Here is a 12,367-nt window from a genome sequence, read left to right on the forward strand (position 1 = left end):
TCTGAAATGGAAAATTAAGAAGCATTTCAGGGCATTTTAGGGAAGCACTCCAGGGCAAATTTTGTCCACTATGTGCTCTTTTGTCTATAAAACACCATTATCATGAGCTTGCCTTTCAGGAATTTCAGCAAATTGTAGATTTATACAGAATTATAGCCCACATGAGTAGATGTTCAGAAACATTTCCTAAGACCTCTTAATTACATTGAGATATAATGAGCCTATATATGGCAAAAACGTTGAAAACGACTATTTAAAAATTTCAGAAACTTCCCTTAATTTTGCTGAGGTACATTCAGTTTCCAAGCCATTGCTGAACCAACTTCCCCTCACAAGGAAGTTGTAGACTGCACTGAGGTCTCCCTTCTCTCTCCTCTTCTCCAGGATGAACCAGCCAAGTGACCTCAGCCACTCCTCATGTGGCTTCCTCTCAAGGCTCTTCACCAAACTTGTGTCCCTCCTTTGGGCTCTTACCAACAGCTTTATACCTTTCTTTCATTGTGGCGCCCTAAACGGGACTCAAGTTGACGCTGCCCCAGTGCAGAGCAGAGCAGGACAATCCCCTCCCTTGCCCAGCTGGCCATGCTGTCCCTGATGCCCCCCAGGGCAGGGTTGGCCCTCCTGGCTGCCAGGGCACTGCTGGCTCACATTCAGCTTGCCATTGACCAGGACTCCAGGTCCTTTTCCTGGCACTGCTCTCCAGCATCTCATTCCCCAGTCTGTGCATACATCCAGGGCTGCCCCATCCCAGGCACTTTCCCCTGTTGAACTTTGTTGGTTGGTGATCGCCCAGCCTCTAATAAACCCTTTTACCCAGACACCTTTCAAAGAACTATGCATGTGTCTTTCCTGGAATTCAAAAAATTATTTAAATTGGTTCTTTCTTCTAATGATAAAATTGTTTATTTTAACACAGGCCTTCTGAAAATATGCCTGTTTAAAACTTCTAATCTATTTTCCTTATAAGTCGTATCACTCTAATATGATACAAGTACCAAATGTAATGTATGATATGGTTAGTCTTTCTCTTGGACTAATGGATGTATAAGCTATATTTTAAAGCAAATTGAGAAAAATAAAATTGACCCATGCAAGACATTTCTGTTTCTCTTAAACTGTTATTAATTTGAGTTTGTGAATGTTAATTAGCCACTCAGTCCAAAATTGCTCCTTAATGAACCAGTTCAATTTAAATTGCTGTCACAGCCTTTGTGGATATCTTGGATAGCAACTGAGTTCTTGCTGATCTTTTCTTACATGCAGGTTAACGTGGTGGAAATATAGATACAGCACATGAATTTTTTTTCCTGTTAAGACCTCTGTCTTGGTTTGAAACTAAAGCTCAAGCTTTAATTATTGGGAAGGAAAAGGCCAAAAGTGCAAAAAAAAAAAATAATGAAGCTGACTAATATCCAGTGAAATAAAATTTATTTGGGCATATTCATGGCTTGGAGCATAGCTCAATAACATACTTAACTGCAAAAGCAATGCCTTCTAGCCAGGTGATATACATTGAAATGATACACTATCTTCTTTCAAAAAACCCAAACAAACCAGCAAAAACAAAAGAAATTAAGCATAGGGAAAAATGGCAACATTATTGTGGAGATTTTACATTAAGAAAAATAGAAACTCAGTTTGTTTTCCCAGAACAACCATTACTCAGTCACAGTGCAAATATACCAAAATACAGTGAAGTTAATACTGCACAGTATATGGCACCGAAATACAATATAATATGTACAGAAAGTGCAAAGCAGCAGAATTACAGTTGCTGTGGGAACCATACTTGGAATTTAATGACATTTGTTTGTGTCATATCTCAATCATAATGTTGCATTAACGTAGTCATTTGCATTTAATTCTATATTACATTCCCAGTTTAGAAGAACACATTTGCAGTTGCTCATGTCTCTGCTTCCAACAATGATTCAAAATTATATACTTTCTAAGATTATTTTGACAGAATTATATATAACTTCATGATGGAGCATCTCATTACCCTGGCAAGAGACCTTGAAGCAGGAAGTAGTTTGTGAAAGAGTTTGGTATTGGCAACTAAAAATCTTGTTTTTAAAGATGGTTTATGAACTACACTTTTATGCTGTTTTACCTGTACTTTCATGGATGAATATTTTTGTTATGAGACATGGAGTGCTTAATTATTTCTCAATGACTTCAATGTAAGTGGTCTGAACTTGTAAGAATGTAGCATGCATAATCCAGTTAAGATTCAATTTTTACTTTATTTTTTTTTGAGAACATAGGGCATCAGGCTGGGAAAAAGATATAGTCACCTAGGATGGATGTCCATAAGGTTCTGTCATCTCTTCTGCTACAGAAAAGCAGGGATGAGAAGCAGGTAGAACTCGTAAGCAGCTAGTAATCAGAATAAGGAGAACTGGGCACAAAAGTAATGAAGTAGGGCACAGAATCAACGTTTTGTTTGAAAACAATCTAATAGGCAACGTGACCTAAAGAAAGTGATACATACTAGGTATAAAAAATTCAATAATACTGTAAATTGAATATGAATTTATTTGTATATGGTACTGTTATTTGAATGGAGATGTCACTTAGGTAAGCTATGCTTAGACCAAGACTCTTTTCTTCTAGCAATTAAACAAGGAAAGCAGGTGCATTGTTCATACCTCTCTTATGAAGAACCATCGCTGACATGAGGATTATAGAAATAAAGGTAAAACAATGACCCCTAAAAGAAGTGAAAGAAATTCTAATCACTTTCACCAGGAGAAGGATTTCACCTTGAAAACTCCACCTAAATTTCCTTTAAACCAAGTTCCAGAATTTTTATTGATTATACAGAAGATTGAGAAGATCTCACCATATCCATTTATTTTAAAAGACTGCAAGGATTAGAGCATGTTTCCAGGGTAAAAGACAGGAGAGAGACTGAGACCAAAGGAAATATATATTATTCTTGAGCAGAAAGGCAAGGCAATATCATGGAAATCTCCTAAATTCTTTTCAGAGTTGTGATGATATTGTGTTATGAAAACTCACCCAAAACTGAAACACAGTTATTGGGACCTGTTAAGATAATTGCAACCCCTGCATGAAGTTGCTGACCTCAATTTCAAGCCATATTCAAAGTCATTTCATTGTGAAAAAAAATCCTCTCTTTTACCACTTGCCTGCATATGGTCACTGAAGAGATTTGGAATTTAACTTTAGGTTCCCCACCACCTGCCCTCCGCATTTATTTGCCTTGGGTATCATTTCACAACATAATAGTCTTCATTTATTTATCATTACCTATTTTAAGAGCGTCAGGCACAACAGGCTTTCCTACTTTATAGAGGAATTAATTTATTTCTAAGTCATATCTTCTTTTATTTGAAGGGTTTAAATTATTTATTTATTTAATAAGAAACCTCATACAATTTCTTCCTGTCCTCTTACTACAATTCAAATCACTACTACATTTTTGCTCTTGTTGAGTTGCAGGGTTTACTTTACTCAGTTGGAATGCTTATCTCTAAGAAATAGATATTTCCCTTATCAGTGAACTAATCAAATTATCATGTGATTGTAAAATCTGCAGGAGCAATAGCAAAGTATTCTCATTAACAAATCTTGTTAAGTGGCCATGAGTAGTTGTCAATTGTTTATCATTAGGCAGCTGGTGAAATGCTTAGTGATAACAAAAGCATTCATGCAGCAAGCAAAAAGTGCTTGCTCTGAAGTATTTCAAGGTCAAGAATTTTTGATTCAAAATCTGGAAAACAGAATTGCAGAAAGCTATATAGTAGATGTGAAATGTCCAGCAGTGCTGTAAGAAATATGGTATGAGGAAGGTAAGTTTCACACAAACCTATCCAGAATTAGTTTCAGACACAAAGCATCTTACTGCCAGCAGATTTCTCTTGAATAAATATAACCAGAGGAAAAAAAAACAAGGCCTGAGAGCTATTAGTTTTCTCCAAGTACTTTTGCATGGATATATTGGCTTGACATATCCACAAAGAAAATGCTGAAAGCCAAAATTAAGGAAAGAGGTGTTATTTGTCATAAGACTTAGTAAAACCTCAGTATTTATTCATGGCTTTGTAAATATGGTATATCCTCTTGAATGAGGTATGCCACACCTTTTTTTCCTATCCTTCTCAGGTTGCAGAGTAGACTCATCATTGAATTACAGACCTAGTGAATTTTAATGGAGCACCAGGTTTAAAGTGGGCTCCCTGGCCAAAAATTTCCAAGAAATCTTAATTACTGTTAAAAGTTTTCATTGATGATCAAAGACTACCTAATGTAATGTCATTACAAATGTGATTTGTTGCTATTGATCTGTTGCTGTCATGACCCATGATAACCTTAATTTGGGTCAGAAGCCAAAAAATTATTACCCAAGCAAGTGCAAAATATCTACAGAATAAACTGAAATTAGCTGATGGTCAGGTGCACAAAAGATCTACACATTCTTACCTGCCCTTTGTTTTCCATTGGGTATTTGAAAAGGAACATGTAAAATGTGTCTGAGATGCGGATAATAGAGTTGGCGAGACTGTCCCAGCTGTTAAAGCCTTTCAAGCCAGTGGAACACTGTTGATGCTTCCAGGCTTTGATTGCCTGTTGTAAAACATCTCAATTTTTCTATTTGTTGGCAAGGGTCTATGCTGGAGAAAATTTCCTGTAAGGATAAATTGGCAGGCAAGAATCTGTTTACATTCTTAGACTTGTGTCTGTAGGGCTAGATGCCTTCTTTGCTTTTTTCAGTGAGATCATGTTTATCTGTGCAATAGGCTTGCTTGAGTGGATGGGCTCTGTGGAGGTTTCCTTTTCCTGGCTTTGAGAAAACTGAAACATTGGAACACATTACACATAATTGCAAGAACAGTTAGTAAGCCAAACTTGGAGAGCCTTGGGGCACTTTGGTTTGTGGGTTAAATCAAGCATGAAGTCATGGGAGCAAGAATCATCTCTTCTTTGCCCATAGTTGGCAGTGTAGGAAGGAATCAGGCTGGTGCAGAAACTGGAAAAAGAAAATCAGCTGAGTTCCCCTAAGGCGCTGTTCTCATTATCAGCCAGTGAGTAGCTCTGGCTAGAAATAATGCTGCTCATCTACTGTGCATCCTGCTCCTGGCTATAATGAATCACAGTTTGCCAGGGTGATGCATACACCTTGACTTTGGCAGTAATCCAGTGTCATAGCTACCTATTCCCTTGTAAGACAACAGGAGGAGGGAACATTTAACTGAGGTAGGAGGCTGCATGAAGGCAGTTCCGTGCCATCCTGGCAATGTGCCTCTGATTTCACACAGCTCCAGGCATACGAGCTCTCACTGGGAGAACAGTGTTTGAAACAAGCTGGCTGTTGATTCAGACAACTGGCTGGTATTCTCACCTCTCAGTTTGTGGCAGTTCTCATTTCTGTGCTTCTTCCTAGCCTTTATCTCTTCTGGTTATTTCTTTTTCCCAGTCTTGCTTCCTTAGTTTTCACATGAAGCTCACATGATTTTCACCTTGCTCTCCTCTCTGATAAGGAACTTACTGCTGACTTTCCTCCATGGTTTATGTATCTCAGCTGCTCAGGGCAGAAATGATGGTGAGGATTAGGTTATGGACCAGAACTCACCACTTTGTAGCCCCAGTCTGTGTTACAGGGTTATTAAGCTTTGAATATAAGTAGAACAGTGTTGAAAAAATAACAAGCACTGTTATTGTAAGTTGTAAGCACTCTGGAACTTCACAATTTTCCTTTCACATGTCTATGCAAAAAAATGGGTCAGTACCACTGAAGTGAGAAGACTTAACTACTTTCTTCTTCATTTCTTATCTTCACTTTACTGTTTTGTTAATCAAGAGAATGAAACAGCAAGTGCTTAGATAGGAGAAAGGAGAAAGTGAATGGAACAGCAGAGCAGACATTGGGGCCCCTGTTTGCTTTAATTGCCAAGGAAAAATGAAGGGCATTCTTGACAATGCTCATCACTTATTCTTGCACTGGAGGTGACTGACATGTATCTTTATGATACTTGCCTGTCAAGCTCCTGACATTTAGGCTAAGCCAGTGCTATCCTGTTGAGATATAACCATGTCACTTTCAAGTATCATTAGCCTACATTGCAGCTCAAAATTTCATTAGACTTTATTTCCGGTTCAGCTATGCTTGGCAAACTCTCCTTGCTAAAAATAATCCTTGTCCCCAAACAAACCAAGAGTCACCAATTCCCACTGGTGTCTTTTTTATATTAAGAAAATTCAAGAGGTAAAAATAATTTTTCAGCCTTTTCTAAAGATGTTTATGGATACCTTTAAGGATGCTTGTCATAAATTAATTATTTTTGTTTCTTTTATGTCAGTAACATTTTAAAAATAGATTAACAAAACAATAAAGTTAAAACATAACCTGTGGACAAGTTAATGCCTAGGTAATTTTCAGATAGAAACTTCTGTAAAAAAAATTAACTTAAGGAAAAACCTCCAGGTGTATTTCACAAACAGATTCAGTAAAAAGTAGAAGTAATTAGAAATGAATTTTGCAATAGTTTCAAAGAAAGGGAGGAAATGTGTATAGAGCATATTTATACTTTATTATGACACATTCTTTTGTTTTCTTAAAGGTGTATAACTTGTATGAAGGTTCATCATACCAAGTGACCGTCTACACATGAATTAGTTTTCTTACTCAAAGACAATAAGTAAAGAGAGGCAACTGAGAGATATCACAGGAGCATGTTTCTGGATTATTTTGGCTGCCTCTTTTAGACTAAAAATTTGTCTTTCAGAGCAATTTACTTTTCTTCATTGGCCATACAGGGAATTTATGTGACTGATTCTGATTTAGGTATCTCTATCGTAAATACCTATGCGGGATGCTTCCAAAAGAATAGCTAGAAGTAATATTCACATTGTTAAATTTTAATGCAAACACACATTTATAACATAATTTTGGGATTAAGTAATGCATATTTTAAAATTATAGGCCTTGTAGCAGGCAATCTGTGGGAATTATGCCCTCCCCAGTTAGATATTTGCTATTATAAATATTCACCTTATACAGAGAATTGATACAATCCCTTTGAAGACAGATCTGAAAGGTAAGGGCACTCAAGAAAGCATTATCCTCAGGTGTAAGAACAGTCCTGATACTGAACAGAGGTGTGGATGTATCAGGAGACCTATTTGGCTAAGCAGGATTTTCCTGATAGTGCTCCAACCTCTAAAAGCAGAACACAGAGGACCAAAAAAGGGACAGAATTCGACAGCGGAATCTAAAAATGTTGCCCAACCAGTGTAGGGATAGCGTCAGGAAAGCCAAAACACAGATGGAGTTCAGTCTTGTGACAACCAGAGAACTGCTAATGCTATATTGTAAAAGATTGAACAGGGAGATTGAACAAAAGATTGAACAAAAAGATTGTCCAATGCTAAATAGAGTGGCTGATTTAGCAACAGCAGACACATAAGACTTAAGTACTCAATACTATCCTTGTTTCAGTGTCCCTGGTCTCTCTGATTAATAAAAGAATTCAAGAATTCAACAAGTATAATCAGTGGGTGAGTTAGTGATAACTGGAGAAAACACATAAAATTCATGGGAACTGATGGGCTGGATACATTGCACATTGAAAGAACTGCTTGATGTCCTTGAAAGATCATCCTCTGTCATCTGGCAAGTATAAAATTTAGGAGAAATATTCAAAGATTAGAAGAAAGAATATGTTCTACAAATCTGCAAACAAGAGCATAAAAATATCTAGGGAACTACAGACTATTTTAATTTAATTAATTTAATTTAATTCAATCCTTAGAAAAATCATGGAGCAAGTCCTCTTGTAACACACTTCTGGGAACCCAAAGGAGAAAATACTAGGGAAAGTTGGCATGGTTTAGAGAAGGTGATCATGCCTGATCAATCTGATCATCTTCCATATTTAAGTGTCTGTATTTGTGGATAAGGGAAGAGAAATAGTTGCAATTTATCCTGAATTTGGGAAGGCTACCAACACTGTCTTCCAGAATATTCTCATATTCAACTTATAACATTGCAGTCCAGATACGTGGCTAGTAAATAGCTAAAACACTGGATGTATAGGCTGGTAGTGGGGACCAGGAACTGGAGAATTATGAAATTCTGTATTGAGATCCATTTTGTTTAACTTCTTTATCAATAACCTAGAGAAAGCAATAGAGTGCTTGTTCACCATGTCAGCAGATGACACAAAACTGGGTGGGTAAGTCAATGAACTCAGGAAGGGTTGCCATTCAGAGCGACTTGGACAGGCCGAAAGAATGGACAAAGACATTCCTTGTGATATTCAGCAAGGACAAAGACTAAAGTTCTGCACCTGGGAAGGAAGAACTTTTGGCACTGATACAGGCTGGGGATAGACTGCTTGGGGAGTGGCTCTGCTGGGAATGATCTGTGGCTCTTCACTGTCAGTTGGATGCGAGCCTGCAGCAGGTCCTGGCAGTGAAGGCAACCAATAGCACCCTGGGCTGTACTGGCAGGAGCACAGCCAATAGATGAGGGTGTGATTATTTGCTTGGAATTTGTAAGATGTAGTCTATAATTGTGCAGATTGTACTGCTTCTACCTCCCCACCCTCACCCTGAAACCACAAGAGAGATTCTGATTGCGAAGTGAGTTCAGTGGGAGGTGATCCAATTGGTCAGAGACTGGACTTGCCCTGGGCTTGTTCAGCTTGGAGAAGAGACAGCTTTGGAGGCACCTAATAGAAATTCTTTATTATGACAGTCATGGGACACTGGAACAGGCTGTCCAGGGAAGCCATAGATGGACCAGTCTCTGGAAGTGTTCAAGATCAGGTTGGAGGGGAATTTGACCAACCTGGCCTCATGAAAGATGTTCCTGCCTATGGCTGGGGGGACTGGAACTAGACAACTTTAATGTCCCTTCCAACAGAAATCATTCTATGATTATGTGACTCTATGGTTCTATGGCAGTCCAGCTGTAAAACATCCTGTCCAGAAAAATTTTGCAATCTCCTTTCCTCTGTGTTCATAAATTATTAATGTAAGTGTTCTTTATTTTTAATTTGTTTTAGCAATTAAGAGAGTCAGTTTTCAGTAGAGTTTTTGCCAGCATGGGAAAAGGATTTCTCAGGTCTTCATAGTGTTTGCTCCTCAGTAAGCTTTTGACTTCCAAAGTCTGAGGAAGTTTGTTTTGTTGTGTTGTTGGTTTTGGTGTGTTTTTTTTTTCTTTTTTCTTTCTTTTTTTTTTTTTTTTTTTTTTTTTTTTTTTTTTTTGTAAGAAGCAAGCATGAAAAACTAATACATTATGAAAAAAAAAGCTTTTCATATGCATTGTGGACTAGGGATGCTATTATGTCTCTTGAAAACAACACGTAATGAGGGCTTTTAATTAGACTGATCAAAGAGAGAGAAAGATAAACAATCTATGTAAGGGTCTCAACAAGAAGCTTGCATGCTGGAGAGTTGTATTAAAAAATAGAACCTTTTGTTACTTAGTACACATAGCTCCCAGACTAAAAATATTTTCTTCATTCATTATCACGGCTGAGAACTGTCAGAATTTCGATATTTGTAGTAGCAAATGAAAATGTTTGATTTCTTTACATTTCCTGTATTTCCTCACTAGTCAATATGTAGGTTAAGAAATCAATTTAATTCAAAATTAATTAGTTTTAGTATCAAAGCAGAGAAGATAAATTGTACTTGGAATGGCAACCTTAATGAGGATGGAATTATAGAAATTGTTCAATGGTTTTGATCAGTTAGTTCAGCATATAAAAAATTTTAAAATTCTAATTAGCATTACTCAAATAGAAAGTTTTGCTTTTTGTGTATCTCTTTCTAGCTTGCAGTCAGGACACCAGTATGCAAACAATGAATACAATGATGGGTTCAGCAATAAAGAGTGACAGCTCATTTATTAATAATATTTTGTGGCTCTGCATATACATATATGTGAAATCAGAGTCGAGATCACACCCTATTAAAGTAATTGCTGAAAAGATGTCTTCAAACTTGGCAAATGAACTCATTCCTGAAAACTTTTAAAAGGCACATCAGATAGGAAACACTCAGACTGCAAAAGCTTCAGTAACACCAATGAGATCTTAGCCTGCTTAAAACAAGCTGGATACATGATGCCAAATGAAGAGACACTGAAACTGTCAGGAGGGCTGGCTAGATATTAAAGTACCAAATAGAATGAATGTTAGAGAGCAAAATGTTTGCAGCCACGTAGTTCCTACCTCTTGGACTTTTCTTGCTGTATAACAGGACTTAAAGATCTCCCTTTTCTGTGTGTCAAATTTTCAAGTGGTAGAAAAGCTGGCTCAAGGTCCTTTAAGCCAGCTCAAGGTCCCTTTTCATCTAGGACTGGAGATATTATTTGTAGTTTTTAAATCCAGGCAAACATTATCCCATCTTTTTCTCTTCCCTTTTAATTGGATAATTGATTAATTAGTACTATTATATATCAATCTGTGTACTTACTGTGTGTATCACAAACATTTGTATTCTCCCACCTTGAATTTTCTTACTGATCCTATTTCACAGGGACTTATAATTAAGCTCATATTCCATGTAATAGGCAGTTGAATCATCTACAGGTGTTTTATTTGAGTAAACATTTCCCAAAAATTATTTATTTTAAACATAGTCAGTTTTTTATTTATATAGTCAAAAATATATATAAAGCAAATTCTCAAAAAAATTCAACTGCTATTTTTAACCTATGTTTTGCCTATTATAATTCTGAAAATTAAGAGACCTGTATTTCAGGCTCCAAATTGAAGGAAATTCTTCCTCCCACATCTATTATCACTGAATGACAACTCTCTAGACTTTTCCAAAAGTTACTTAACATCAGTGTAGCATTTTTTAGCTTTTCAGCAGCTTACAAAGTAACCCAAAATATGGGGATATGAGTAGTATTGATTTGCTTTGTTTTCTTAGGGAGTTACCCAGTTGCAATGGTCTGCCATGTCTTTGACACATTACAAAACAAATTCTTTGTATCACAACTGTGGGCATCATGCTTCTCTGCATTAGAGCAGTTTGTCCCCAGCAATTATCAGATTACAGCAGTCCAGATTTCAGTACTCATTTCTATCAATTTTGTGAACAGGGATTTATTCCACAGTGCCTTGATGCTACAAACCCACCATACTTTGTTATCTTTAAGTTTTTGCAGAATGAGAACCTGCTTGAAAATTTCTCCGCATGGTTTGCTATCCCCTTTGAATGACCACAGCTCCTTCATCTCGAGCACTGTCTTCTATTTCATTGCAGAACCACATACTCTGGGCGTGGTGACCTCTTTAAATATCTCACCTATAAACCTTTCATTCTAGTGAATGCTGCATACTGTGGCAATTTGTCTGTTGGGATCATCAGTCTTGCTCTTGAGGTTCACATATGCTCTCTTCAGATGTCTTCATCCAGGAAACACCACATCTCATTCTGCTCACAGATCATAAGATTCCTCTTTGGTTTAGGTCCCTAATCCCTCAGACTCAGAGACTCTTTTAACTTGTAAGAATAATACTGAAAGGGTAAAAAAAGACAATAAAATTGGATGTAACGACAGCCAATCACTCAGTAACACCACCACCTCCCCCTCTGCCTTATATCTCCCTTTCCCACTTACAATCAGCAGCAGCTGTAGTGCAATTAAACTCAGCAGGTGTTCGGAGGAATTACATTTTATCACCACCATCTCCTCTCCTCCTCTGCTCCCCCTTTTCTCCCCCCAGTCCCACAAGACCCAACTGCCTTTCTTTATGGGTCTATAAAAAATAGAGCTAGTCAGATATATAACAGCAGTAAAGTATCCAAAGAATTAGTAACAGAAGAGGATGATATATGAAAGAAAATGTGTTCACAGACATTCAGGGGGATTTTTTGGAATAAAAACATTAATATTCCTTAAACTGATAGTTATAAACTCTTCAGGGTGTCTTCATTGTCTTTTCACTTCATGTAAAGCCCTTAACTTGATTGTACAAGGTTCTGAACATTCTTGTCTGGATTCAATAATGTCATTCATCATATGATTATGAAAGCCATGATGATGCTTTCATGTGGGCTACTTGCCTGCTTAAAATTACCTAAGAATGCAAGTGCACTGATGATCATAGTGCTTAGCACCTTGCAGAATCAAATGTTAAATAAGTAATATTATTATCAGCTCTTGAATATACTAAATCCGAAAGGGTTGGATGGAAGACCCAATCTTCTTGTTACTAGCCGCTACCATTAGTCAATGAAAAGCTAATTCAAAAGATTTTTTATACAGTATATTGCCCATTAGGAGAGAAAAAAAATTTCCTATTTTGGGTTTCTTTCTCTGATTCTGGTTCAGTGTTTCCTCATTTTCTTAGGTTTCTTTAGTCTTTCTCTATGATCA

The sequence above is a fragment of the Melospiza georgiana genome, chromosome 1, assembly GCF_028018845.1.
Source record: "Melospiza georgiana isolate bMelGeo1 chromosome 1, bMelGeo1.pri, whole genome shotgun sequence".
NCBI classification, from domain to species: domain Eukaryota; kingdom Metazoa; phylum Chordata; class Aves; order Passeriformes; family Passerellidae; genus Melospiza; species Melospiza georgiana.